The sequence below is a fragment of the Pteropus medius genome, unplaced genomic scaffold (genome assembly GCF_902729225.1).
Source record: "Pteropus medius unplaced genomic scaffold, Ma_sr-lr_union100, whole genome shotgun sequence".
NCBI lineage: Eukaryota > Metazoa > Chordata > Mammalia > Chiroptera > Pteropodidae > Pteropus > Pteropus medius.
Window position 1 is genome coordinate 25,715,434 of NW_024351730.1, and position 27,935 is coordinate 25,743,368.

Here is a 27,935-nt window from a genome sequence, read left to right on the forward strand (position 1 = left end):
ATGTAGAATCTAAAGAATAAATTAAAAAAAACAAACAAAACAGAAACAGATTCATAGATACAGAGAACAAACTGATAGTTGTTGGATGGGAGGGGGTTGTGGGGATGCATGAAAAAGGTGAAAGGATTAAGAAGTACAAATTGGTTGTGATGAAATAGTTATTGATATGGTTATCAAGTATGTTTCTGTCATATTACTCAGGTAGGTCCTGGGCATTTCTGCTCGAATCAGATATTTGTGAGAAAAAAACTGGCCTATTAGAGAAAAAAAAGAGAAAGAAAGTAGAACAAAAACTGGTCCAGGATCACATATCTGCTTCTTTGGTCAAGATCAGGCAATAATCCTGGCAGAAATAATCCTGGGATAGTAAGAAAGTACTACAGGAAGACAAAAATGATATTTGTTACATTTATAAAAATATCTCTTGGGGACTAAGGCTCATAGAGAAGGCATCTGAAGGGCTTAGTCAACTTCCTAATGATTATTATTTTAATTTACTATTTATGATGTAGAAGATCCAATAATCCAAGTAAGATTTCAATCTTTGTATCTGATTCATTAATTTATGATTTATATTTATTTATTTATTCAAAAATTGAGGACATACTTGCCTTCAAATAACTTGGTCTTGTATGAAAATAGTCATGGATGGATAATATGGAGAAACTGGAGTAAGCTTCATAGAGGAGGTTGGGCTAGGATGAACATTAATTTACTCATTAGACATGAGGTGGGAAAAAATTCTAGAATTCCAACAAATGGCAGATGAGCAGTTACCAAAATAGAAGAGAGATATATATGTTTAAAAACTACATGTAATTCAGAATTTCAGGAATGTAATGTGCCCTCATATATATGTGTTGAAAGAGATGAGGCAGAAAGAATGGTTAGTGGTAAGACTGGACAGACAAGCAGGAGCCAGATTGTGAAAGGCATTGCATATGAGGATTTAAATTTCATCTTATGTACAATGGGAATTCATGAAGAGTTCTGAACAATGATCATATTTCCATATTAAAATGAACATCTGTTGACTGTGTAATCAAGAGATTGAATGGAAGAGAAATTAAAGTCAAAGAAACTTCTAAATACTACATGTTAAAATTAAGGAGAAAAATGGTAAGGCTTGAACATAGGCAATGACAATTGGAAAAGGGGAGAGGAGGCAGATAAAGAACATATTTAAGAGATATTAGACAAGACTTTATGATGCCAAGTTTTTCATTTTAATTTTTTTTAGTGTCCAGTAACAGAAAACTGAATTCAAATAAAGGAGTTCGTTGAGTCATGTATCTGGAAAATTTAGAGTTGGGCAGGTGTTAGGCTCAACAGTCTCATCTAAAAAGTTTGTTTTCTTCTTGCAATTCTGCCTTCCATAGTTTCAGATTATTTGAAGTCTGATTTCCCTCCTGGTGATAAATGACCGCAGCATTTTCAGGCCTCATCTCAGAATAACACGAGACCCAGAAAGTGAGGCAGTGTGTAAGTGGCCTTTTGGAGGTTTTCTTAGAGAGAAAACCAAGTCATCTCAGCCCATTCCTGACCTAACTTCTATGGCCAGGAGCATTTTGATTTGCCTAAACTTGCTTATCTGAATCAATCACTTTAGCAAGGAGATGAGTCCGCATTTGAGGATAGGATAAACTTCCCACAAGCATGGCACTCAGAATTGAGATGGATCCCAAACTGAAAGCTTAGTCAGGAGAGGATGAATGCTGGGTAAGCCTGCTCAGGGTTAATGTTTACTACGGGGTAAGAGGAAGAAAAATATATAGAGAGATGCAGGGTGAAGGGAATGATTTTTTAATTTCCTTCCTTCCTTCCTTCCTTCCTTCCTTCCTTCCTTCCTTCCTTCCTTCTTCCTTCCTTTCCTTCCCCCTTCCTCCTCCTCCCTCCTTCCCTCCCTCCCTCCCTCCTTCCTTCCTTCCTTCCTTCCTTCCTTCCTTCCTTCCTTCCTTCCTTCTTTCCTACCTTTCATCCTTTTTTTCATCGACGATAAGTATATTTATAGGCTCATACTTTCTTTTCATTGGCCAGCAGTGTCATATGACCACATCTAGCTTCAAGGGAGCCTGAAAAAAGTAAGTGCTGGCTATGTAGTAGAAGACAGCAAGGGAGAAAGGAAATGGAACAGCTGGCAAGTTAGCTAAACATTAAGAGTTTGCTCTAAAAACTATCGAGAAGTTTTTTTCTCCCTAGCCCCAAGATTTTGGGAGTATTTTTTCTTTGTGTGTTTGAGATATTGGAATTATATGACAATGTTGTAGGTTTATTATGAAGTCAGAGTTCAATCATGTAGGGGAAAGCAAATACATTTTTTTCCTTTTTACTAAGATTGCAAAGTGGATGAAGTAGAAACTGGAACACAGACTTCAGATTTTACTTTACAAGATAATGCTGAAGCAGGAATTTAGTTTCCTTGGATGGATCTCTAACTAGCATGAAGTGAATGGCTCCATGGGATAGAGGTGAACCCTTGAATCATAGAGCATTAAGTCCTAGCAATCAATGCATAGGACACAGTAACTCACTCTCTGATCCAGCACAATAAGAACCATTCCCTTTGAGAAGTAAAATGTCAGCTTAGATATGAAATGCTCATTTCAGTATTGTGACAGCTGATTCAGTGTGATCCCAAATTGCTGAGCCTTGTTTTTTTTTTAACCACAGACAGCATCAGAAATGAAGACGAATAAAAATTGATCCGTAATATAAAATAGATGGTCCAGCCATAGCAGACTGCTTTCTCACTGGCGGGAATCCTGCTCTGGCTCTGGCTCTGCTTCATATGATAGCCTTCTTGACAGCAGCCATCAAGTAAGAGTATGATGGAAAAGTGTCTATGGATCCCACTAGCATCTATTGACCTAACAGGATTCACTCTTCATTACTCACTTTCTGATAAATAGAAACAAAGTCAGAATGATTGAATGCCTTGAAAGGGTCAGCATTTCCAGCTCTGGCAATTCACACTGCTTTCCTACCTCATTTATTTCTCATCAGTAAATTTGCTTCAGCAGTTATCTAGCAGTAGGGGTGACCATTATTGCATGAAAACCTTCTGTGACAGCGACGTTCATTCAGTTTCCTAAAGCTAAGCATGGACTCTGGATCCCCTAAAAATATAAGACAAGCAGCTTACATTCAAATAGTGATTAGACAATTTTAAAATTTGGAAAACTCAAGTTTATTTATATTTAGTGATAACAATAGCTAATTCTCCATTTTTAAAGTAAAAAGTTCTGGAAGTATCAAAGACAATTAAAATCTGAAATTTTCCAAACATTATTTATACTATTGCATATACTTCAGCATTATCTTCTATCAAACCCTTTCACTAGAACTGCTGTGGAATAGCGCACATGTTTTACCTCACCTTTCTGCCTCTCTACAGGCCTGGGTGAAAGGAATAAAGAGCAAATGGGGAAGGCCCGAGAAGCATGAGGAAGAGAAAAGAGAGGAAAAATATGTTTCTTGGTAAATCACAATCTCTATAATTTATCACTGAATTGGCCAGCATTGACTATTTCTCGAAGGCATCTATAATTGTAAACTGATCTGCCCATTTCAATCTGTCCTTCTTGGACCAGCACCTTGTATGATGTGGTATCCTATTATGTGAACAAAGGCACTGATTTTAATTACATGAAAATTGATGTTTTCTGTGAGCTTTTATGAAGAGTAATTATTACATTGGAAAAGGATCCAAGGAGTAGTTATTCATCTTTACATTCTTTGATTCGGGTGTAAATGTGTCTGATCTCTAGGGTTCAATAGTGAGAATGAATTTGTGCATTAGATCTACATTTATATATCATTTTTTCCAGTTATCAGATTCCTAGTACATTTGTAGTTTTTACCTATTCATAAATGTCGACTTCAAGGCTTTGTTTAGCTTACTTCCTTCTCAATACATTGCTGCTTTTATAGCTCCCTAAGTATGCTTAGACACATTAGAATTTTGGCTTCCATGATTAGGCTTTGCCTTCTTCAAGGTCAGAGGTCCCATCTTAATCAGCTTTGTAAATTTCCCAGCAAAGCACAATGCCTCGCTCATAGGAGGCATTGAAATAAAAGTTGAAGGAAATGAATCTAGCTCAAATAGGGACAAATGAAAAAACCTGTTTGTCTTCATTGCTTTATCTGAAAAAGAGGGAAATAGTTTGATTTACATCACAGGTGTATGTATTTTGAGGATCAATATATAGTGTTAAGAGAGTAGTTGCTCAGATTATGGTTGTACAAAATTCAAGGAAAAAAACCTTCCTCCCTCTTTCTCTGCCGTGATATGTGTACATAAAATCCTACTCTCCTTGTTTTGCTGATGTAACTATCTGAGCAATTCGCTGTTCCCACCCATTCCTGAATCTATATGCTACTCTTGCTTTACAGGTTTCTCATTTCTGTTAAATAGCTGCTCTTCAGATTTTGTTTAATCTCAGAATTTAATTAGGAATCAGAGCAAAAGTCAATTGGCACTTCACTGTGTGGCTTGAGAGAGGTGGGTTGAAGACGATTACTTTTTTGCCTGGTTCCCATTGCTCATTTTAAAGAGAACTTGAAGCTAGCAATGATGTGAGGCCAGATGTGTTCCCCATCTGCTGTCCTTGATAGCTGAAGCTACTTCATCAACATTAATTAATATGCTCTGGCAGGTGCAGGTCTTTGAAAATCAGTTTAAATGACTAAACACTTTACTTACTTGGGGGATCCTAGAATGCTCTTCCCAACTGCACTTGCTGCCATGGTCAGGAGATCCTGAGGGTGTTAGACAATCTTCTGTGATTCTTTCCACTCCCACTGGGTTTTAGAGTCTTTATTTTGAGTGTCTCATCCTGCCTTAAATATGCTTTTACCCTTTGACCTAGTAATTCCTCTTCTGGAAATTTAATAGAATGAAATTGCCAGAGATTCAGTCAGATATTCATGTATAGATTATTTGTTTTAAAGTGTTTATAATATCAAAAACCTGGAAGCAATCAAAATGCTTAAGTAGGAGATTGATTAAATAATACTATTACATAGTAGAATCCTACGAAGCCACTAATAATCATTTATTTAACAAGATGAGAAAAATGCTCATTATATAATATGAAGTAAAAAAGCAGAACATAAATATAGGTATACACAGTCATGATTTTGTAAAACAAACTGTGCGTGTGTATAATTTTGGAAAACATATTTATATTTGGTTAGTAGGATTATAGATGTCTGCAAGTCTTTTTTCCATTTAAGCCTATCCGTAGTTTCTAGGTTTTCTATAATTTTATCAAAAAGAGTTAATTTTTCAATAATAAATTAGTTCACCTGTTTTTTTTTCTCAGTGATAACCGAAAGGTGGTGATTCACGTACAGAAAGTGTGGGAACCTTCTATGAAGTAGAGACTGCAAAGGTAAGTAGCACAGGTGACAAGCACAGCAGGGTCAAGGTACAGTGAGGGAGAGGTACCAATCACAGATTTGTATCACTGCGGCCTGAGGATCTCTGAAAAAAGGTGAACATTTCATGCCAAGTCAAATATATACAGAGCTCAGAACTGCTTTCAGATGATAAGCTATTAACAAATTGTTGATGGTAATAGGGAGATAGCCAGATCCGGGTCTGTTGGCAGCAGCAGAGTATGCAAGAATGGAGAAGCCTAGGTCAGCAGGTAGAACAGCCCCTTGGCTGAAGAAGAGTCTGGAAGCAGAGGTGGAGGGACAGAGCTCGTTGTACGTGCTGAGGGAGAGGAAGTGAGCCCAGCAGGCACAACAAGAATAAGGTTTCCCACCAGACTGGCAGAACACAGCAATGAGAAATACAGGACTAATATTTGAAGATCCAAATGCAGCAGAGGGAGTCTTGAAAATGGTCTCTTTTGTCATTCCTCTGCTCAAAACCTTCTGGTAGCAACTCAGTTCACTCAGAGTAAAACCATAGTCATAAAATCTAAATTTTTGAAGTGTGTCCTCGGAAATCATCTTGAGGTATCACGTTGCCCTCTTCTCTGTGGTTCTTAGACTGCATGAGAATGTCGGACTTCAAACCCTCAGACACCTACAACTACTTAACCTGGAGCCTAGAGCCACTCTAATCCAGAAGGGGGCCCAGAAGGGGAAGTCTTGATAAATAGATGCAACTTGGAATCTAAATCTGAGGGTCTGGAGCATAGAGTGTCATCCTTGGGTTAATTGCCTTTGCGCAGAGGTGGAATTCTCTGGTTCAAAGAGTGTCAGCAATGTGCTCATCTGCTTCAAGCAGTTTTAAGTAATGAGATTGTGTATTTGAGACTTAGCTACCTGCATTTCACTGACTTGTACCCCCGAGATCTGAAATTATACCACAGTCATTCTTGCTATTACTAGTTGGCTGAATGGATATGTAAGCAACCATTGTGGAAAAATAGGGTGGCGGTGGGGTGGGGCGGGTGGAGAGAAAGACAGATGCGGAGGAGAAGTAAAGATGGAAAGGCGAATCTCTCGAGTAGTGATATCAGAAATTCGTCCCTGGAAAGCCCAGGGAACTCATCGAGATGGTATGTGGCTCTACTCCGACCTGTTTCATTAAAACAAAATCAAAAGTACTGCTATTAGAGTTTTGAGTGAACATTCTGATTGTGCATCCAGGAGCTTTTGGTTTATATTCACCCTAGCTTTTCGTAGGTCAAAGACTAAGTCAGTGAGAGATCTTAGAACCCTCGAATGCCTGATGCCCATCTGTGACCTATCTGTTAAAGCACACAGAACAAGATGTGTGCACACAAAGCATTTTTTATTATTAGTGATGGGAAACAGGTCTTGCCAAGTTTAGAAACTTCTTTGAAACCAGAGGTTCAGTCTTTACAACTTGAATACTGACACTTACACAAAATATACATTCCTTTATCTTCTTAGGAAAAAATACTTTTTCAAATAACAATAAAAAATTGAAAGATGTTTTCCTAGACATGAATTATTTCAAAGCATCATTTAAAAAAATCGAATGTAAAAGAAAGGGCTGAATTTAAACTGACACGTGCATTTCTAAATCACATCCTTTTCTGTCTAAGCCAACATAGAGAAAACCAACAATAAAAGTATTTGCTCAAAGCTCATCATAAACCAGTTTAAAAAGCTCATCAAGTCAAGATAACCATACAAGGTTCTTGGTTCCACCTGTCTGTTTTTGCTAGGTTTTGACTTTGAGTCAAATAAAAGAAAAGCGTTGTACGGTGCTTACGTGGGGCTGACCCAAGCCACATGGATTTCCCAGCTAGGCTAACAATTTTTTTCATCCACTAATTGTTCCTAAATAAATACTTCTTCAGCTGATTGTGGCAAGGAGTATGAGGACTTTTGTGGCAGTACCTGACCTTTCCTATCCTGTGCTATCCATTATGGTAGCAATTAGACACATGTGGCTATTTAAATTTAAATTCAAGTTAATTCAAATTAAATTAAAATTTTAGTTATTTATTCACACTAGCCTCATTTCAAGTGCTCAACAGACATATGTGGATGGTGGCTACTGTATCAGACAGCACTGTTACAGAATCTTTCCATTACTGCAGAAAGTATTTTTGGACAGCCCTGCTATGTCCAAGTAATTTAGGTTCCAAACATATATGCCTCTCACAGCGTAACAAGAGCCCCACAGTTTGCCTACTGACAAGGCAGTTTAAAGGCAATCTATTATACTCTAACATTCACTTATTCAACAAATGTTTATTGACCACCTGTTACATATCCTGGCTTTGTTTTCCTATGGGCCACGTAGGTACCTGTGGCTTCAGATTTCAAAGGCCCTGAGATAGAAAGTGGAACGATTTGTGGTGGTGTTTGAGGTGAGACTGTCAGTTGTCACTGGAGATCAGAAATGGGCTTAGGGGATGTGACCCAGGACAACAGAAGTGTCTGCTACAAATACTATGTAATTGTGAGTAGCTATTTTGCTTTAATTTTAACATTTGCTGTTATTATAATTTAAAATGTTTTTAGTACTCAATAGTAATGCCATCTAAGCATTTATCTGAATGTGGTCCAAATGATAGTGCTGAAAAACTGGGCCTGAAAAATCAATATCTTAGGAATGGATGTTAGATATGCTAAAATAAGACTAAACACCCTAACACCTCAGGCTATTATTTTTGGAGAAAGAATGTTATGATATGTTAAAGTAATCTTGAGAAAATTTAAAGCGAAAATAGGCAACAATGGTGATAGATGCATATGCTGTTAGAATTCATCTCTTCCTAATTTTCATATTTCTCTATAGGAAAATTATTCTGGAATTATGTAAGGCTTAAGGAATGCAATGATCTTCACGTGGGATGGCCCTGAACAATTTTTTCCATCTACATACATTTTCAATGAAGGCTCCTTATAGATTGGCACCCTAGGCAACTGTCCAGCTAGCCCGCCCTGTTGGTCAGCTTCAGTCTGGTGGTAAAACATGGTGGTAAAAAACACTGTAGTTGCCTCCATAATATCCATTTCACCCTCTTGCCTTAGGGGGAAGCCATGTGGCTTGGTGAGATGAACTACTTCCCTAGCTCTAGAGGTGGGTTCTCATTAGTCTAGCTCTGACTGTGTTACCGGTTCAGGCACAGGCTTGTTTCCCAGGTCTGAAATCACTGTGGTGCATGACTTCCCTGGACACAGCAATTTTTTTTCAGGGGTGGGGAAGACCAGGCAGTGTGAAGCCTAAGAATTTGTTTTTATTATCAGAAGGAAGGGAAGCCCCTCCTCCCTCTCATGAAAAAATGAGAAAGCATTTAGTTCTGGGAGCTGCTGGCAACCTCTTGCTACCATGAGGAAAGCCAGCCTAACTAAAAAGCCAGTGCAGGAAGGAGGGCACAGCCAAGGGAACTGCGAAAAATGGGAAGCAATGGCCCTGATTATATTACAAACCCTAAAGTTTGTTCTCTAGTCTCTGGTTATGAGTCAAGAGATTTCCTTATTCTCTAAATCATTTTAAATTGTGTTTGTGCTACAGAAAACTTCTAACCGGTAACAGACACTTAGAAATAAATGTTTCTTTCCCTCTCTTCCACCAGTGATGTCTTCAGAGCAATCAAGACTTAAAAACAGAAAGTTATACATGAAGCCCATAGAAGACTGTTTCTTTTCATGAACCAAATGAAATGTTCTGGTCTTTTTCCACTCAAATTTTTTCTTTTGAATAACTTTATTATTTTATTATTAGTCCCTAATCACTGGCAATTTACTCCTAAATGGATTTACATTGCTTATAAAGTGAAACATCATCTACTACTCAGTTTATTACTGAATTCTGATTGCTTACATAAGTAAAAAATACTCTGCATGTGACAGTCTGGGCATTGTTGACCTCAGATTGGTCAAATTCACTGTGGTCCCAAAGGCAATCAGCAATGTGCATGTGTAGGATTCCGATTATAATAATGCTCTGGTGCAACGAAGCCATGTTGTGTGTGTAGCTTCCTATCTTACAAAGTACACAATTGCTTCCATTCATCCTAGTGATATATCTTAACAATGTCTATTTCAACAGATTCTACAAATTATCTCCCAATAGAAATGGCTGAAAATATGAAGGCATTTATTTCTATTTTATAGTTTACACAAAGACATTTGCCAATGATGGAGGACCCAACTTAAACTGGTTTAACAGAGAAGGGGAATTTATGGGCCCATGCAACTGAAAACTCCAGGGCCTTTAAATAGGGCTGGATCTGCGGTTCAAATGATGCTATCAGAGCTCAGTGTCTCTCTGTCTCCATCTCTGTTTGAACTCTACTCTCAACTGATTGGATCTACCCTCAGGCTTAACACTGTGTCCTCCTGGCAGTCCCAGGTTCCTCACATCTCTTAGTTCACCAGAAGAAATTATTTTCTTCCCCCCAAAACTCAGAAAGTTTCCAGAATTTAAGGTTGTTGGTGTTGATCGGTCTGAACCACTTATAGTAACCATGAGATAGAATACATTGGCTGATAGGAGTTCATATTCTCAACCTCTGTGTTTGATGGAAGAGATAGTTCACGGGAACCATATCCATACCTCCTGAAAATGTGGAGAACCCTAAATACGTACATATTGTGTATTCTTATCGCAAAAGAGAGTGAGAAATAAAATGACAGAACCACCAGAGAAAGTGAGGCCATATACCATTCTTGACTTTGGACTCCAGGGAAGTTAAGGTGGTCTAGCTGAAGCCTTGACCACCTACTATGCCTTTTCACATTCAGAGTCCTAGGCAGTAACCACGTTACCTTTTACCTTTGGGTGGGACTTTTTTGCCTTTTCACTTCTGAGCACTGATTTCTGAGTGAACTCAATTCTTACCTTATCAGACAAAGTTCATGGTTATAAAAGAACTGTTAAATCCATTGGCCATTTGCTTTTTTTCTTTAAAGTCGTTTGCATTAGCCTCGCAGTATGATTTGTGAATAGCAACCATGGCTAGGTAGAGAAGGAATATTCTCCTTGATAGGTTCTGAGGTAGCTGGCTAATTTTAGTAAACAGAAAATAACTAACCTAAGAGAGCAATAAGAGTACATTGGAGCCATCTAATATCATGCATAAACTTTTTTTCTCCCCAGAATATGGTTGAATTGGTTCTGATAGATTTAGAGGCCATCTATCTTGCTATTTTGGCTGAGGATGATTTATCTTGGGACCAGTGTCTTGAAGAGGGGTTGGTTTCATTTTTAAAGAGAGTAGTAGAAATGCAAGGGCATTTCCAAATCTGGAAAGTTAAAATTGCCCATTGAGAAATTTGCTGAGCTTCTAGTTTGGCAGATAACCAAACAATCTAAAAATAAGGACTGCTTTAAATAAAACACCAAAATAAATCACTCAAAAGAAAATCCCATATCTGTTCCTGTCTGGCAGCCCAATTATACCATTTCATCATTTATTTGTTCCCCATTAAAGCTAACATGGTTCCATTTGCTCTTTTCACATAACTATATGAACCCATGTTTTAAAGTTGTGCAAAGAAATACATATCCTTCTTTTTGCCTGTTAAGAGAGCACATTTTGTAAATTTTTTTTTTTTTGCCAAAGGAAATATTAGAATAAATTCAAGGAGTCCCGAAGAAGAAGCTGAAATGTGAAGCAACTGGGAGGTGTCGAGAAAAAGTAATGAACTTAGAGCAACACACGGGAGTTTAAATTTGGCCCAGCCATTACTTTTACTTGACCAATTTATGTAAACTCTCTGAGCATCATTTTCTAAAGAAAACAGAGAACTAATAAAAGAGGATCCAAAACAACATAGTAATTTGACCCGCCTTAGAGCTCGAAGGAGTCTTAGGTGGCCTTTACATCCATTCTCTAAATACTTAAACCATTGCTGGGGGTGGATATTTACTCTGTTTAATATTATAACAATAATATCTTCGATTTAAGTAAACTTTGCTCTCAAAGATCTTTCCTAAAAAAGGAATAATTCTAAAATCTTCAATATGAAGGAATAAATATCTACCAGTGTTTTATTGTCATATTGTTATAATGGTGAGCATTAAGTCCTGAGAACTAGATGTAAACCAAGTACCACTAAGATCATAGGTTCTTTGTTTATATCCAGAAACTGATGAACTTTCCACCCAGCCTTAATGTGAAGATATGGGAAAGAATGTCATGGGCTTGAGAGGGGAAAGCTTTCAAATGCCAAGTTGAGATGTTTTGCATTCCAGATTCCAAACTCAGCATCTAAAAAATTAGCCTCTTTATTTTAAAGAAAGGCAGGGCTTTTTTTTAGCTCCATCCTATTGTTCTTGCCCCATCTAGTTCTTGACATTTTACATATCATACACAGGTATTCGTATGAAAGAATATTTGATAAATATTAATTTTCTCATAGATAATTGTTTTTTATGTAGTCAAATTTGATCTAGGCTAATCTAAATGGTGAACTCAAATCAAACAAAAGGAGAAAAACAAAACGAAACCTAAAAAATTTTCTTTTAAGCTAGTTTTCCTTTCATTTAAAAAAGTAAGTGCTGATTTTTTTTAGAAACCTTTCCATGCCACTTTTTTTGGACATTATTGTATCTTCTACTGATGAGCAGACTATAATAATGGTTTGTAAGCATTTTAGAGTGACTATAACCAATTATGGTTAATTTTGCGACTCTTCCTTCCTCCTTCTTTCCTTCTTTATTCTACGCTTAAAAAAAACACACATCATATACATAATATTATATAACGTGATATATTTTGTTTTTAAAGTTAATGCAACTTACAATATATTTATTGAGATGTAATTCACATATCATACAATTCACCCGTTAAAAATACACAAGTCAGTGTTTTTTTTTAAACATATTCAGAGTTGTGCAACCATCACCACTAATTCCAGAACATTTTAATCACATTTTATCACATTTTATCATGCTTGATTCATATATTTAGACATTATTTAAATCTGCTTCCTCTATAGTAAATAAGAAATAAGATTTTTCTTCAATGAAACAACCTACCATTTTCCTAGTAACATTAAGAAATATTACCGCACCATAACCTTTTCACTTTATCAACTATAGGCGTTATTGCCCATCTTGTCGGATGAGAACGCTAGTGTCTCTGTCCTTCCACTTAATTCTTCTTCACTCCTTCCTCTTCCTAACTTCTAACATCTATACTTTTTATTTACATTGTCAAAGTTGATAATATTTATGATCTCTACTGTAACTGAAATCTAGTCTTCCATCTGTAGCCTATAAGTTGAGTCTAAAAGTTAAAAAGCAATAAAATGTTATCATTATTTTGACTTTATAAAAATTATGAATTGCTACATTATACAATTATTACTGCATTTTTCTTGTATAGCTTTTTTCCTAATGATGTTTCCAAAAGTCATTTTTTTCTTGCACTTTTCCTTTTTAATAGTCTTTATTATTTCCATACTCTACATAACATCAGAAATGCTGTTGAAGGCACCCTTTCCCTGAAGCCTCCCTCGCCCCCAACTAAGACTTTCCATCCATTGTATCTATTTTGAACTTTCAAGTCACCCTGGGGCTTCCTTTCACTTTATTGATTTACTGGAACACATCCTCAAGAAATTTTCTAAGAAATGGTGTGTGGAAGGTGGATTTTCTAAGTTGTTGCATATCTGGAAAGGGGTTTAGTCTACATCACGTTTGACAGTTTGGGTAGAAAAGTTCAGGTTCAAAATTCTTTTCCATTAGAATTATAAAAATTTTATTCCACTCTTTCAATACATATTGTCATTGATAAGCTGAATGCTATTCTGAGAAACACTGCTTTGTAGGTAAATGGTTCTGTTTTTAGGGAAAGTTTTAGAATCTCTTTATTTTTCATGTTTACAATTATTTATATGGATATAGATCTTCTTTCATTTATTGTGCTAAGCAATTGGGGAATTCTTTAATATGGAGACTTACATCCTTTATCACTAGAAAATTTTATTTATTTGAAAATGTCCTGATTTCTGTTTTTTTTCTTTCTTTCTGTTCTTCTTTCCTCGAACTCCTATTAATCGATGTTGGATCTCTTGTATTGATCTTATTCAATTTCTTTCGAGAAGAACCTTCTATATTTTCTTGAAGATAGATAATACAAATTCTTCAAGAGAGCTAGAGAAGTAAACTTTTCTGAAAGCATACTTTAATTAATGCCTCTGTTTTTAGTCCTATAGCTCAATGTCACTATTTGTTATACCTGATGTATGTGTGTCCTGTACCTCTCTTCTATTCTTCAGATTGTTTTCCTCCTTATTTGTATTTCCTGCTCCACCCCCAGTACTTAGATATTCACATACACTCTCCTCTCTATTTTAAGACTGAGGCTTCTTCCTTCTTGCTTCATCAGTAAACACTTCTCTATCAGCTCTCAGTCTTACAGAAATTGGTGTAATCTATTGTTCATTGATGGAGCCCTTTCTCTTCATTTTGAGGGTGTTTAAAATCATCCTTTTATATTCCATTTCTGCCATTTTAATAGCACCTCAAGAGAAGAAGAAATAAATGTATGAGATTGTTTCACTGTACTGACCTTCTAACAAATCAAGCTCTTCATCTAGAAACTGCCTGCATTTGCTCTGCCCAGATCCTTGTCATGCCTTATCATTAACTTAACTTCTTTTAAATCACCTGATTTTGCTCTACATGATCCATTGTGTTGACTCAGTTGCTCAGGTTTACCATTATTTTCTTGATACAGAGAAATTCTTTGATATATTAGAAAACAGGTCTGGGAATGACCATATAGTGTTTAGGACTAATGATTTTCATGCCATGAATTATAACCCAAGTACAGTAAGATTATTATTTTCTTTATTTCCTCTCAGAGAAGTAAAAGTGATGGAGTAAATAGCTGTGTGTTTGGGGTGGGGTCCAGGGAAGTGAGAAAGGAAGAGGAAGACCAAGTCATAATTTTCTTCAAGCATAGCATCTGCAAGGTCACTAAAGAGGTTGATAAACTGTTCTCCATCCTCAGTAAAGACAGGAGGAAGAAACAGGCTTAAGTTGCAACATGAGAGGCAGAAGTTGTAAAATGAAAGCATTTCTAAAAAAAATAAAAAATAAAATGAAAACATTTCTGAGTGAGAGAATTCCTTTAGGAAATCATGTACTTTCCTTTTCTTAAGTACTCTTAAGAAAAAGAGAGGGATTCATTTTGATTTCTATAAATATTTAAATGTGATCCAAATTAGAAGCAGAAGGATAGACTAGAAAACTTACCTAGCTCTTTCTCCTGCTAGATTAAAAATAACAACAACAGTAATAATAGCTATCATTTATCGACTGCTTACAATGTGCCAGCTTCTGGGCTAATTAGTTTACATACCAATTTCATTTAATTTCTACAACAAGCCTCTGAGGTAAGAAATATTAGCATTTCTACTTCATGGATGAAGAAATCCATCGTCCCAGATCCCTAAAGTAACACAGCTTCAGATTTTTGTCTGTTTGACCACAAAATTCATGCTTTGAATTGCCACACTAATATGCTTTGTCTAAGATGCCATGATTTACGTTTTCAAAATCAATGCCTTTACTTAAGACCACTATGTCTTCACTGTTCTAAATGGTATTTATAATTGCAGTTGTTTTCAGGCAGTTTGTTCTTTGTTCCGCATTTTATCATCCAGTCAGAGTGAGGTGATGTCTCTATTTCTAGAACTTGAACTAGTTTTTCAGTGTTATAAAAATGTGTCACGTCTAAGCTGTCTTTCAATGTCAGATCACTTTTCACTATCTACACAGAAAACCCTTAAAACCTCTTATCCAGTGTGGAGCTTGGCTATTGCCCTGAATGGACTGGTTCAGGAAATGGCTTCCTCGCCTAACCCCACGACAGCCCGTCAACTCTGAACAGTCTTGTGGGGTGCCGGCAGATCTCCAACCAGAGCAAGTGAGCATTTCTTCCTCATAACACTCTTCATATTCATCTTTTAAAATTGTGGCTGTTTCACGTAGGGTAAAAAATTACTGGTTAAAGAAAAACCTTTATCCCACAAAAATTTCAGATGGATGCTATTTTACTCTACTAGCCTCAGCTGCATGTTTACTTTTGCTCTTGTTGGCTTTATTGTTCATTAAAGAGTTGTTTGCCCTTTTCCTGTTTATATATCTGGGCGAATCGAAAGATGTATACTTATTTTAAACCCACTTAAAAGACACAAGAACAATAGGAAGAGAGAAAACGAAAAAAAGAAAGAAAGAAAGATAAATAGAAAGAAAGAAAAAGAAAAGTTTTTTTTTCTCTTGCCATGAAGGTAAAGAGAAATCTCGTTGCAGGAGATCCCTATTATAACACACAGGTATAGCTATACCTAAGTGAAATAATGACAACTAAAACAATCACGCAGTTGTAGTCAGCCTACAGGTGATAGTTTTTACAAAGGAATTCTGCAGTCCTTTCAAGCTCTTACACCTGTTTTTTTCCCTTAGTAATATTTATTCTGGGGGGTGACCACGTAGGCAGCAATCCCCTAGCCGTGGCTGGCTGGCATGCCACTTCCCACTGCTCCTCCTGGTAGTTCCTTTCCTTCCCTCCTTCTGAAATTGATTGTAGAGGCAACAGAAGTAACTGCTCAAGTCTTGTCTATGATTCTCCTTTTCTCTTCGCTTTTCCATCCAGTTATTGACCACACCCTTCATCAAGAATAGCTGGGTAAACACATTTCTCTTAACTTTGCTGCATGTCACTATAAAGAACACAACACTGATAGGTCCTGTGTGATGTCACTGTCACATTCTGGACTTTAGCTTCTTAGGTTGCTCTGCACTAGAAAACAGAATGAAGCTGACAGGTTCCTATATAAGCTAAAGAGGGCATTCTCACCCCACTTGTATCATCTTTTAAAGAACTTTTCTTTACAAATTAATTTTTTCCCCTATAGCTAGAGGCTTTTTTGAGAAATCTCTATATTTATACCATCATTTCCACTAGCTTCAGCAATGACAAATTTTCCAATGTTGGGCTAGTAGGAGAAAGAGAAAGTGACCCTGCATAGATAGAATGTAAAGTGCCATAACTGAACTTTGGAAAAAGTACAGAAGCCTAGAAAGTTTATTTATTCAGATTCAAAACAGCAGATATCAAAACATTATAAAATGACAGTAATTTAGCAAATGTAGTATATAAAAAAAGTCAAATTTATGTAATTGAAATACATAAAACCAATGTATATAACCAGCATGTATAAAATTTTAATAAATTATATTGGAAGGCATGACAAATCAACCAGAAAAGGTAAGATTATTAAATAGTCTGGGGAGACATAGTTTGATAGAAAAAAATCAATTTAGATTTTAACTTCATACCATACATGAAAATTTATTCTAGATGGACTAAATATAAACTATTAATAATTAGAAAGTATAAGTGACTGATCTCTGGAAGGGGATGTATTCTCTTGGCATTAGAGCAAAGATAAAAGTTACAAAGTAATTTATCATCATTTGACTAGATGACAATGTAGAACTTCTGTACATCAAAAAAAAAAAACAATTATAAAGGGCTAATATATTTTATAGATAAAGAACTTATACAAACAGACAAGAAAAACACTAAGACCCCAAGAGGAAAATGAGCAAAGAACATGAATAGTCGGTTCACAAAAGAGGAACTTTCAGAGCCTAATAAAGACAAATAAATATTCAATTGAAGCTGTAATCAAAGAAATGCAACTAAAATAATGAAATGTATCTTTTTCTCCTATCAAATTAGCAAAGTTTCTGATTAGTTGGGCCCTCTGGGAAGCAAATGTAGAGGTGGAATTAGGAATATAAAGGTTTATTTTGGAGTAAATCCTCTGAAAGATAAAAGAGGAAAGAAGCAAGTTTTGACATTTGTATAGTATGACTATTCTATTATACTACATGATAATCTATCAAGAAAAATAGAGAAGTATTTAGTACTAATAACACTCAAATATAAACTTATTTAACCCTCACAAAAACTCTCTTAGGCATGTACTTTTTTGATCCTTATATTAGAGATGAAGAAACAAATTCATAGGGAGGATAAGTAAAATGCCCAAGGCAATGCTGGAACTTGAACCCAGGTAATCTGGCTCCAGAGTCTTTGGTCTTCAGTTTTACATTACATTGCCTCTTAGGTATAGTGCATAATGTTAAGCAGTTTTTTAAATGATGTTAAGGAAGAATTTTAATCATGTGGGAAAATGCTTATGTTATAAGATTAATTGGAAAGAGCGGAATTCAAAATTATCTATATAATGTAATTTGGTTAACTATAATATGCACAATTAATGGGTGAAAATAGAGTAAATTATTAATAGTAACTACTGAGTGGAAGGTGAGGTGTGGGGTAACCAACTCATCCTCATTTGCCCTGGACTTTCCTGGTTTGTACTGTGTTCTGGGAAATTACTCAGTTATTGGAAAGCTGGGGTTATTGGTCAACCCTAGTGATTTTAATTACTTTTTTATATGACTTAGGTCCCCTCTCACACATTTTCTAAAATGAACATCTAATAACTAGGTAATCGGGGAAAAAAACAAAACAATAAATTTTGTGAGAAGCAGCAGCAGCATGTTGGCTATATTCTGGTGGAAATGAGCTCAGGAATAGAGAAGCAGCCAGTGTAATGACCCAGATCAAAGGGATTGAATAAGTAGCAGGAAATTTTAGTTCATTTTTTCGTTCATTCAACCCAATGCTAGGCCCTGATGATACAGAAATGAAGATGGTGACAAGTCACTTGCTCTCAGGAGTTTACACTCTAGTAGGCTCAATCATTCAATAAATAATTACAATATTTACACATTATGATGAATGCTATGCAGGAGAGAACTAGGGTAATGTAACAGAGAGTAATGGGGTGGGAATACTCTAGAGAGGAGGGTTAGGGAAGGCCTCTGTGGACTGGTGACATTTGATTCCGATCTGAATGAGGAGTGGCATTATAAACATTATTAATGCAGATTTAAAAGTGAACCATAGGGGAAGAAAAAAATTCTAGCAATTCATTTCTTCTCAGACCTGGAGATAAGGTACTCATCGCTGGAGATAAGACACTCATCCCTGGAGACAAAATTCCTTGGTGCCATGTTCCCAATTCACATGAATGATAACAGAGTCTGTTCACATTTTTAGAGTCTGTGAGAAACAGGGCAAATATGCAATAGTGGAGTTTTTTTTTTTTTTTTTAAATTTAGGGGAACTTTTATTTTGCCTCATACTAAACATAGCACATAATACATTTTTAATTGTTTTTATTTTGATTTTTTCAGTATGCTATTTTTTATTTTTTATTATTTTTTAAATTAGTTTATTGGGGTAACATTGGTTAATACAATTATATAATTTTCAGGTGTACATTATCATTTGACATCTGTATATTCTATTGTGTGTTTACCACCCAAAGTCCAGTTTCCTTCAGCTACCATATATTTGATCCCCTTTATCCACTTTACCCTTCCTCTCCCCTGCCATTTTGACCCCCTTTACTCCACCTACCTCACCCCACCTCCCTCACCCCACTAGTAACCACTAGCTTATAGTCCATGTCCATAAGTTTGTTTGTTTGTCCTGCTCATTTGTTGCTTTTAGGTTTATATCCCACATTCAGTGATATCATGTGATTTTCAACTTTTTCTGTTTGGCTTATTTTGCTTAACATAATTATCTTGAGGTCCATCCATGTTCTTGCAAATGGCAGTATTTCATTTCTTCTTAGGGCTGAGTAATATTCCATTGTATATATGTACCACAGCTTCTTTAGCCAGTCATCTATTGTAGGACATTTCAGTTGTTTCCATGTCCTGGCCACTGTGAATAATGCTGCTATGAACATCGGTGTGTAAATATCTTTTCAGATATGGGTTTTCAAGTCTTTGGTGTAAATACCTAGTAGAGGGATTGCTAGATCATATGGTAGATCAATTCTTAGATTTTTGAGGAACCTCCATACTATTTTCCATAGTGGCTGTACCAATTTGCAGTCCCACCGGCAGTGCATAAGGGTTCCTTTGTCTCTGCATCCTCTCCAGCATTTGTTATTACTTGTCCTGTTGATTATAGCTGTTCTAACAGGTGTGAGATGGTATCTCATTGTGGTTTTGATTTGCATTTCCCTAATAGCTAGAGATGTTGAGTATCTTTTCATATATTTGTTGGCCATTTGTACGTCCTCTAGGGAGAAGTGTCTGTTCAGGTCCTCTGCCCATTTTTTGATTGGATCGTTTTTTGTTGTTGTTGTTGTTATTGATTCATGTGAGTTCTTTGTATATTTTGAATATTAGGCCCCTATTGTTGCTTGCAAATATATTTTCCCATTCGGATGGCTCTCTCTTTACCTTGTTGACGATGTCTTTTGCTGAGCAGAAGCTTTTTAGTTTGATGTAGTCCCATTCATTTATTTTAGCTTTTACTTCCCTTGCTTTTGAGGTCAAATTCATAAAATCCTCTTTAAGTCCAAGGTCTTTGAATTAAGTTCCTATGTTTTCTTCTATGCATTTTATTGTTTCAGGTCTTATATTCAGGTCCTTAATGCATTTGGAGTTAATTTTGGAGTGTGTGATAAACAACAGTCTACTTTCATTCTTTTGCAGGTGGCCTTCCAGTTTTCCCAGCACTATTTATTGAAGAAGCTTTCCTTTCTCCATTGTATGTTTTTGGCTTCTTTGTTGAAAATTATTTGCCCAAATATTATGGGTTTACTTCTGGACTCTCAATTCTGTTCCACTGGTCCGTGTGTCTGTTTTGCTGCTAATACCATGCTGTTTTGTCGTATAATTTGAAGTTGAGCAGAGTGATGCCTCCATCCTCATTCTTTTTTCTCAGGATGGCTTTGGCAATTCGATGTCTTTTGTGTTTCCATACAAATCTGATGATCTTTTGTTCTATTTCTTTTAAAAATGCCAATGAAATTTTGATGGGGATTGCATGAAATCTGTATAATGCTTTAGGTAATATGGTCATTTTAATTATGTTGATTCTTCCAATCCAAGAACATGAAATATCTTTCAATTTCTTTGTATCTTCTTCTATTTCTTTTAATAGGGTCTTGTAGTTTTCATTATATAGGTCCTTCACTTGTTTCATTAAATTTATTCCTAGGTATTTTATTCTTTTTGTTGCAATTGCAAAAGGAATTATTTTTTCCACTTCTTTTTCTGACTCTTCATTATTAGAGTATAGGAACGCTATGGATTTTTGAACGTTGATTTTGTATCCAGAGACTTTACTGTATTCGCTTATTGTTTCTAGTAGTGTTCTTGTGGAATTTTTAGGGTTTTCTGTATAGAGAATCATGCCATCCACAAATAGCAACAGTTTGACTTCTTCGTTTCCTATCTGGATGCCTTTTATATCTTTCTTTTGTCTGATTGTACTCGCCAGGACCTCCAATGTTATATTCAGTAAGAGTGGCGATAGTGGACAGCCTTGCCTTGTTCCTGATTTTAGAGGGAAGGTTTTTAGTTTTTCACCATTAAATATAATGTTGGCCTTTATTATGTTAAGGTATTTATTCATAGATGGCCTTTATTATGTTAAGGTACTTTCCTTTTGTACCAATTTTGTTAAGTGTTTTGGTCATAAATGGATACTGTATCTTATCGAAGGCTTTTTCTGCATCTATTGATATGATCATATGATTCTTACTTTTTAATTTGTTTATTTGGTGTATCACATTAATCGATTTGCATATGTTGAACCATCCCCATGCCCAATCTTTTTAATATGTTGCTGTATTTGGTTCGCTAGTTTATTTAGAATTTTTGCATCTGTGTTCATGAGAGATATTGATCTGTAGTTTTCTTTTTTTGTGTTATCCTTACCAGGTTTTGATATCAGAGTAATATTGGCCTCATAAAATGAATTGGGAAGTATTGCCTCCTCTTCGAATTTTTGGAAGAGTTTGAGGAGAATAGGTATTAAATCTTTGAATGTTAGGTAGAATTCACGGTTAAGCCATCTGGTCCTGGACTTTTACTTTTTGGTAAGTTTTTGATGATTGTTTTCATTTCCATACTGCTGATTGGTCTATTTAGATTTTCCACTTCTTCCCGATTCAGTCTAGGAAGGTTGTATTTTTCTAAGTACTGGTCCATTTCTTCTAGGTTATTAAATTTGGTGTTATATAATTTTTTATAGCATTCTTGTATGATCCTTTGTATTTCTGCAAAATCAGTTATAATTTCCCCTGTTTCATCCCTGATTTTCTTTATTTGTGTCCTTTCTCTTTTTTCTTTAGTGAGTCTAGCCAGGGGTTTGTCAATTTTATTAACCTTCCCAAAGAACCAGCTCTTCATTGTATTTATTTTTTTCTGTTGTTTTTTTTTTGTTTTGTTTTCAATTTTATTTATTTCTGCTCTAATTTGATTATTTGAGATAGATCTGTAATGATATGAACTTTCCTCTTATGACCACTTTTGCCGTGTCCCCAAAGTTTTGATATGTTATACTATCATTATCATTCGTTTCTACATATCTCTCGATCTCTCTTTTTATTTCTTCTCTGACCCAGTTATTCTTCAGTAGCATGTTGTTTAATCTCCATGTATTTGTGGTTCTTCCTGATTTCTTTCTGCAGTTAGTCTCTAGCTTCAAAACATTATGATCAGAGAATATGATTGGTATGATTTCAACCCTCTTGTATTTGTTGAGGCCAATTCTGTGTCCCAGTATGTGGTTGATTCTTGAGAATGTTCCATGTAAACTAGAGAAGAATGTATAAGCAGCTTTTTTGGGATGGAAGGCTCTGTAAATGTCAATTATGGCTAGTTGGTCTAATGTGTCATTTAAGGATGTCATTTCCTTATTTTCTGTGTGGATGATCTGTCCATATCCGATAGTGGGATATTTAGGTCCCCTACTACGATAGTGTTTTGGTCTGTTTCTCTCTTTAGTTCTGTTAGTAATTACTTTACATATTTCGGGGCTCACTGATTGGGAGCATAGATATTAATAAGTGTTATGTCTTCTTGGTGCATGATTCCCTTTATCATTATGAAGTATCCCTCAATATCTTTCTTTACCTTTTTTATTTTAAAGTATATTTCATCTGATATTAGTACTGCTAGTTCCACTTTTCTCAGAATGCCATTTGCTTGAAATATTTTCCACCCTTTCACTCTGAGTCTGTATTTGTTTTTGGAACTGAGATGTGTCTCCTGAAGGCAGCATGTGGTTGGGTTTTGTTTTTCGAACCATTTTGTAACTCTGTGCCTTTTTATTGTTGAGTTCAGTCCATTTACATTTAGGGTGATTATTGAAATATGAAGTCGTCTTATCGCCATTTTATCTTTTGCTTTCTGGTAGCTCGGTGTTTCCATTGCTTCCTTGTCCTTGTGCTTCTGTTTTCTTTATTTTGGTTGGCTTTTGTGGGTTTTCCCTCTGGTCCTTCTTGTTTTATGTTATATACAATGGTTCTGAATCTTTGGTGTGTGGTGACCATTATGAATATGTAAAGGATAGTTATATCTATATATACAGTGGTCCATTTTCTTCTGTGTGTACCTTATCTCCATTTCTCTTTGTGAATTCGGATCTTTGAATCCCCCCTCCCTTTCAGTCATTGTTATCTAAATTTGTTCCTATGTATCCTGAACATTCATTACTATCTTGTTATAACAATTCTCTTCTTATTTAAGCTTATAATGCCCTGTTCTTAGTAAGGGTTGCACTCCTCTGCTTCTATTGGCCCGATAGTCACTTTACTCCTAATTATGTTTTTTTTTTTGTCATTTTGTTTTAGATGAACTGACCCCTTTCAGTATTTCCTATAGTGCAGGCCTCATAGTGGGGAATTCCCTCAATTTTTGTACATCTAGAAAGTTCTTTATTTCTCCTTCATATTTAAAGGAGAGCTTATTCTAGGCTGGTAGTTCCTTTCACTTAATAGTTTAAATATTTGATTCTGTTCCTTTCTGGCTTGTAAGGTTTGTGCCGACAAGTCCAAGGATAATCTACCTTTATAAATTATCATTTTTCTCCCTGGCTGCCTTGAGAATTCTGTCATTTTCATTGCTTTTTGATAATTTTAATACAACGTTCTTGGTGAAGGCCTTTTTGGGTTGAGATAATTGAGTGTTCTGTTGACTTCTTGAATTCCAAGCTCCAGCTCATTCCTTAGATTTGAGAAATTCTTGTCAACTATTTGTCTGAAAATACTTTCTAATCTCTGTTCCTTTTCCTCACCCTCGATAATGCCCATTATTCTTATGTTTCCTCTCCTGATGATATCAGCTAGTTCATGAATTTCTCTTTCCTTATTTTTCATTCTTCAGTTTCTCTCTTCTTCTTTCTGATTTATTTCTAGATTTCTGTCTTCGATATCACTGATCCTTTCCTCCATTTGGTCAGCTCTATTTCCCAAGCTTGCTATTTCATTTTTCAACTCTTGCAGTGTGTTCTTCATCTGCAGAATTTCTACTTGGTTCTTTTTGAGGGTTTCAATCTCCTTATTCTGCTCATCTAGTTGTTTTTTCAATTCCTGAAATTGTTGATTTGAGTTGTTTTGGATCTCATTGAGTTTTTCCAGAAGTACCATCCTGAATTCTCTGCCATTTAAGTTGCATATTTCTATGTCTGTAAACTTATTTTCTGGAGATTTTTTTTCTTTCTTTCTGAGATGCCTTGTTGCCTTGGTTGTTCATGGTGTTTAATGGACTATTTCTCAGCCTGGGCATTGATGGAAGTGTATTCTGCTGTTTTTCCAGAAAGGAAATTTATTATATAAAGAACTCTTTTTAGCCTGTTGCAAAGAAGTCGCTTTTCTTTTGGTTTACAGTAGGTGGCATCTAAGCCTCTTGGATCCCTGCTTTATATAAAGTCTTAATAACGCTTTTAAAATTTTCTTGTCGATATTTAACCACCCTCGCTACCCTTAGTTTCAGTCTCTGTCAGTGTCAGCAACAGTGTCAGCAACGTTTGCTTAGATTCCCCTGGGGCTCCGCAGTGTTAAGTCTCTGAGGGTATGCGGGGAGGGGCCCTCTGAGGTTGGGAGCTGTGGCTCAACTTTGGTTTTGCAACCGTGGATGGCAAAAAATCAACTGTTGTTCCTCTGTGGTCCCGTCCCACTTCTCTGCTTTCTGCCCTGATGACTGGGCCCTACACCTTTCCCAGGCAGGGCTGTTCAGGGAACTCCGTGCAGGAACTCACTGCTCCTTTTCCCCTCCGCCTCCTCCTGTAGGGAGCTCCAGGCTGTGAGAGACAGCTTCTTTTATACTTCCGGTCCATTGCCTGACATCTGTGGTTCTGACCTGTGGTAGCTCTTATGCACAGATCCCAAACTCAGACATGCTGGTAAGCAGCTTGGGTATTTTCTGTTGTGTTTTAGATGTTCATCTTTTTGTTCTTTCAAGGAGAGATATCTGGGGACATCTCTCACTCCATCATGTTTCCAAAGTCCAAAAGTGGAGATTTTTAAAGGGAAAAGTTTACAAAATATCAGTTTTCAGAGACTTTTTTCTAAATATATTCTGAAGCAGTAATAAAACACCTTGAATCTATAATTATTCACCAAAATAAGAGTTTTGAAAAACTAGACTTTGCCTGCGTTTGAATGATCTAATTTTAGCATGATATTAGTTAGAAGTAATACAAGTCTTGAATGACTAAAGAATAGCTAAAGGAAATTGCATTCTCCTTTCCTTCATTTAGCAAATATACAACCCCTTAAAATGAAGGCTGTGAATGCAGTTTACAGAGGAGAGAAATAAAACACCTCAATCTTGCCAAAGTCAACAGACCATTTTTGGAATCATCAGAAGCAATGTCTTCAGCAAAACTCTTCTTAAATACTGAGAGCCTCTTTTGTAGAGAGCGACAGTGAGTTCACAGAACTCCTGCCTTCTCATTAAGGTAGCTGACAATTAGCAGAAGAAATTAATCAATAAAAACAAAGAAGGGTCACAGTGGAGAAGGAAAGGGGATGCTAAGAACAAGAGGGTTTTCTGTTTTGTTTTTAGGTTAGAAGAAGTTGATGTATTTCTAAGGTCAAGGGTGGTAATAAATTAGGACTAGAGTGTCAGTGGTATATTTTAGATTATAGTGCTTATAATAGAACTAGTTCTAAAAGGACTGTAGTATTTGTTCCTTCACATTCCTCTTTTGTTTCTACTCCTTTCTTTCTGAAAATTCTCCTTAAAATGTTGTTAAAATGCTTATTAAACAATTTTTATGCTTTAAACTGATTATGAGTTTGGACTTTAAGAAAGGAAATAAGCAGAATAGATTTTTTAAATCCTCGGAAAGATTTCTATGGAAGAGATGCTCTTTGGGGTAGCAGTTCAGGCTGGATATCAGTGTCTGTTGGTAGGCTTATCGTAACTGAGAACAGTGAACTTTTCTTAAAAAAAATTCCTTAGCTGGAATGAATAATTGAAAACGCTGAGCCATTAGAACTTCAAAGATTAATTTCTCCATTAATGGAGCAAGGTGATAGAGAGAAACAATTAGGCTAAAGAAGAATAATCAAGCTAACCCAACTGGGGCATTTCATCTGATATTCAAAGTTACTGGGCCAAGACTTTGATCTCTTTCAGTTTTGTTTGAGGGAGTTTTAGGTCATTTAAAACTGCAGAAGCTTTCTGTCTTTGTAACTCAGAACTGTGTTCTGATATATGGTTTTCTTTTAATCCCTTCAGGTAATTGGATACAAAGTGCTATTTCTGGGCACTGTGAGCTGCAGGATGGTTATTTAATGACCAGCGTCAGATATTCCCAAAAGGCTTTGACTATATTTTTAATGTGCTTACTTGATAGCCACGAGTCCATTCAGTTATATTAAACTTGGAGACAGACCATTTTACTTTGCTGAAGAAAGAACAATGATGCAACAGGAAGTCAGATGACAAAGATAAGAACCCGTGTTCCAAGATAAACCAAATACAGCAGAACCATTATAACTTGGACTAGAACAGTTGGGGATGGGATAGATTTAACTAAAAATTGTTTTTAGTAGACAATTCTCCCAGTGACAGGTGCATTCTCCAGCTTTATAGCTAAGATTATAGAGGTTATCTTGTTATAATACCAGGAAGATTATATTTTCTTTGTCAGTGAAATTTTCATACTGCATAAGTCTAATTTATAAAATGTCTTCATGAATGCTCATCAGGATTATGTAGAGACTTTCTATTTCAGAGACTGTAAATCAGATCATCATAACTATTCTTGTCATTAATATTATTGGCAAAATCAGTACTATGATAGTAAGAGTTATATATTATATAGAGTTTCTGCTTATATTTATTTAGTTACCGTTATGTCTGAGGCACTGTTTTTGGCCTATTTAAAACATCATCTCTATTCCTTATAGCAGCCCCCAAAAGTAAATAAGTACTATTAGTCTCATTTAATACTTGTGGAAACAGGGTTTAAGTAACTTGTACAAGGGTTACCAATGATTAAGTGGTAGATTCAATACTCTGATAGGAGATTTTTGACTTAAAAAGAAAAAAAAATTCCATCACAATCACCATTTCTCTAATTTTTATACTGCTTTTCCTTCAGAATTAATAGATGGAGTGGTTTTACTTGACAATGTCACTTACTCAGAAGCAAATGTCCTCCTTTCTTTGCAGCAGATTGAATCTACTGAATATTCACAAATTCTTCAGTGCCGTGCTGTCTAACTGGTGGGAGTACAAGAAGAGGCAAATCATGGCAGAGAACTACAAAGCATCTTCATTATCATGGAAAACAAATCAAGCACATATATCACCTTTAACTCTAATATTTGGGACTCTAGTGGGATTAGTTACATATACAAGTGCCATTTAAATTTTTTACATCTTGGTTTGCAGAAGAACTGTTAACATGCACTAATGATCTGGGTAAGTTACAACAATAGCTAACTCTGACTGAGTCCTTTGCATGTCTGAGGCACTTTTCACAGATTATTTTATCAGTCAACACATCAGCCCTATGAATTCAGTACTATTGTCATTATCATCCTCATGTTACAAATAAGGTTAAGATTCATATGTTAGTGGAACAGGGATTAGAATCTATGACCCCTGACATCAAGGTACGGTAATCGTTTATATGATATTTGATAATTCTTCAGATTAGGGTTTTCTAGTGTCTTGACTCTGTGATGTATCGTAATTCTCAAACATCCGAAGTAATTTGTAATTAAAATAGACAAAATGTCGAAATTTACAACTGATTTACCTTTTTTGTAAACTAGAAAACATTAAAAAATTTTCTTATCTATATCAACATCCTCTACTGTTTGCATTCAAATATATTTTCTTTTGTATGAGAGGAATGTTTATAATAGCAGACAAATTCGGGAAACTAAATATAACCTTGTTTGTTATCCATTGTGCAGTTTTATCTACTTCCTATCTTGGTTCTTTGAAAGCTGTCTAGAGACTTTCTGCCACCTGAAGGGCCTGACACAGTCTGTCATTACATGTAGCAAGTGCAGTATGTTCTTGCTAAAAGCATGGGAGTAAGGAACAGTGTGGTTAAAAGCGCAGATTGCAGGGCTAAAGCCAGCTTTCCAGCACTTACCAGATCTCTAATATTAGGCAGTTA

At 35.9% G+C, this 27,935-nt stretch overlaps 1 long non-coding RNA gene across 3 annotated transcripts in view; it reads left to right on the forward strand.

Annotated features, from left to right (window-relative positions):
• The window catches only part of LOC120588250 (uncharacterized), a 48,553-nt gene extending 20,999 nt beyond the window's left edge, over positions 1 to 27,554 (forward strand). Inside the window, exons 2-4 of one of the 3 annotated variants that reach the window (XR_005649191.1) lie at positions 3,395 to 3,477; positions 5,325 to 5,393; positions 26,975 to 27,554. This is a non-coding gene — a long non-coding RNA (uncharacterized LOC120588250). Of the gene's footprint in view, positions 1 to 3,394; positions 3,478 to 4,410; positions 4,502 to 5,324; positions 5,394 to 26,974 lie in introns of those variants that run through there. The other 2 variants (XR_005649192.1, XR_005649190.1) reach the window with 2 other exon arrangements.
• The last annotated feature ends 381 nt before the right edge of the window (positions 27,555 to 27,935 follow it).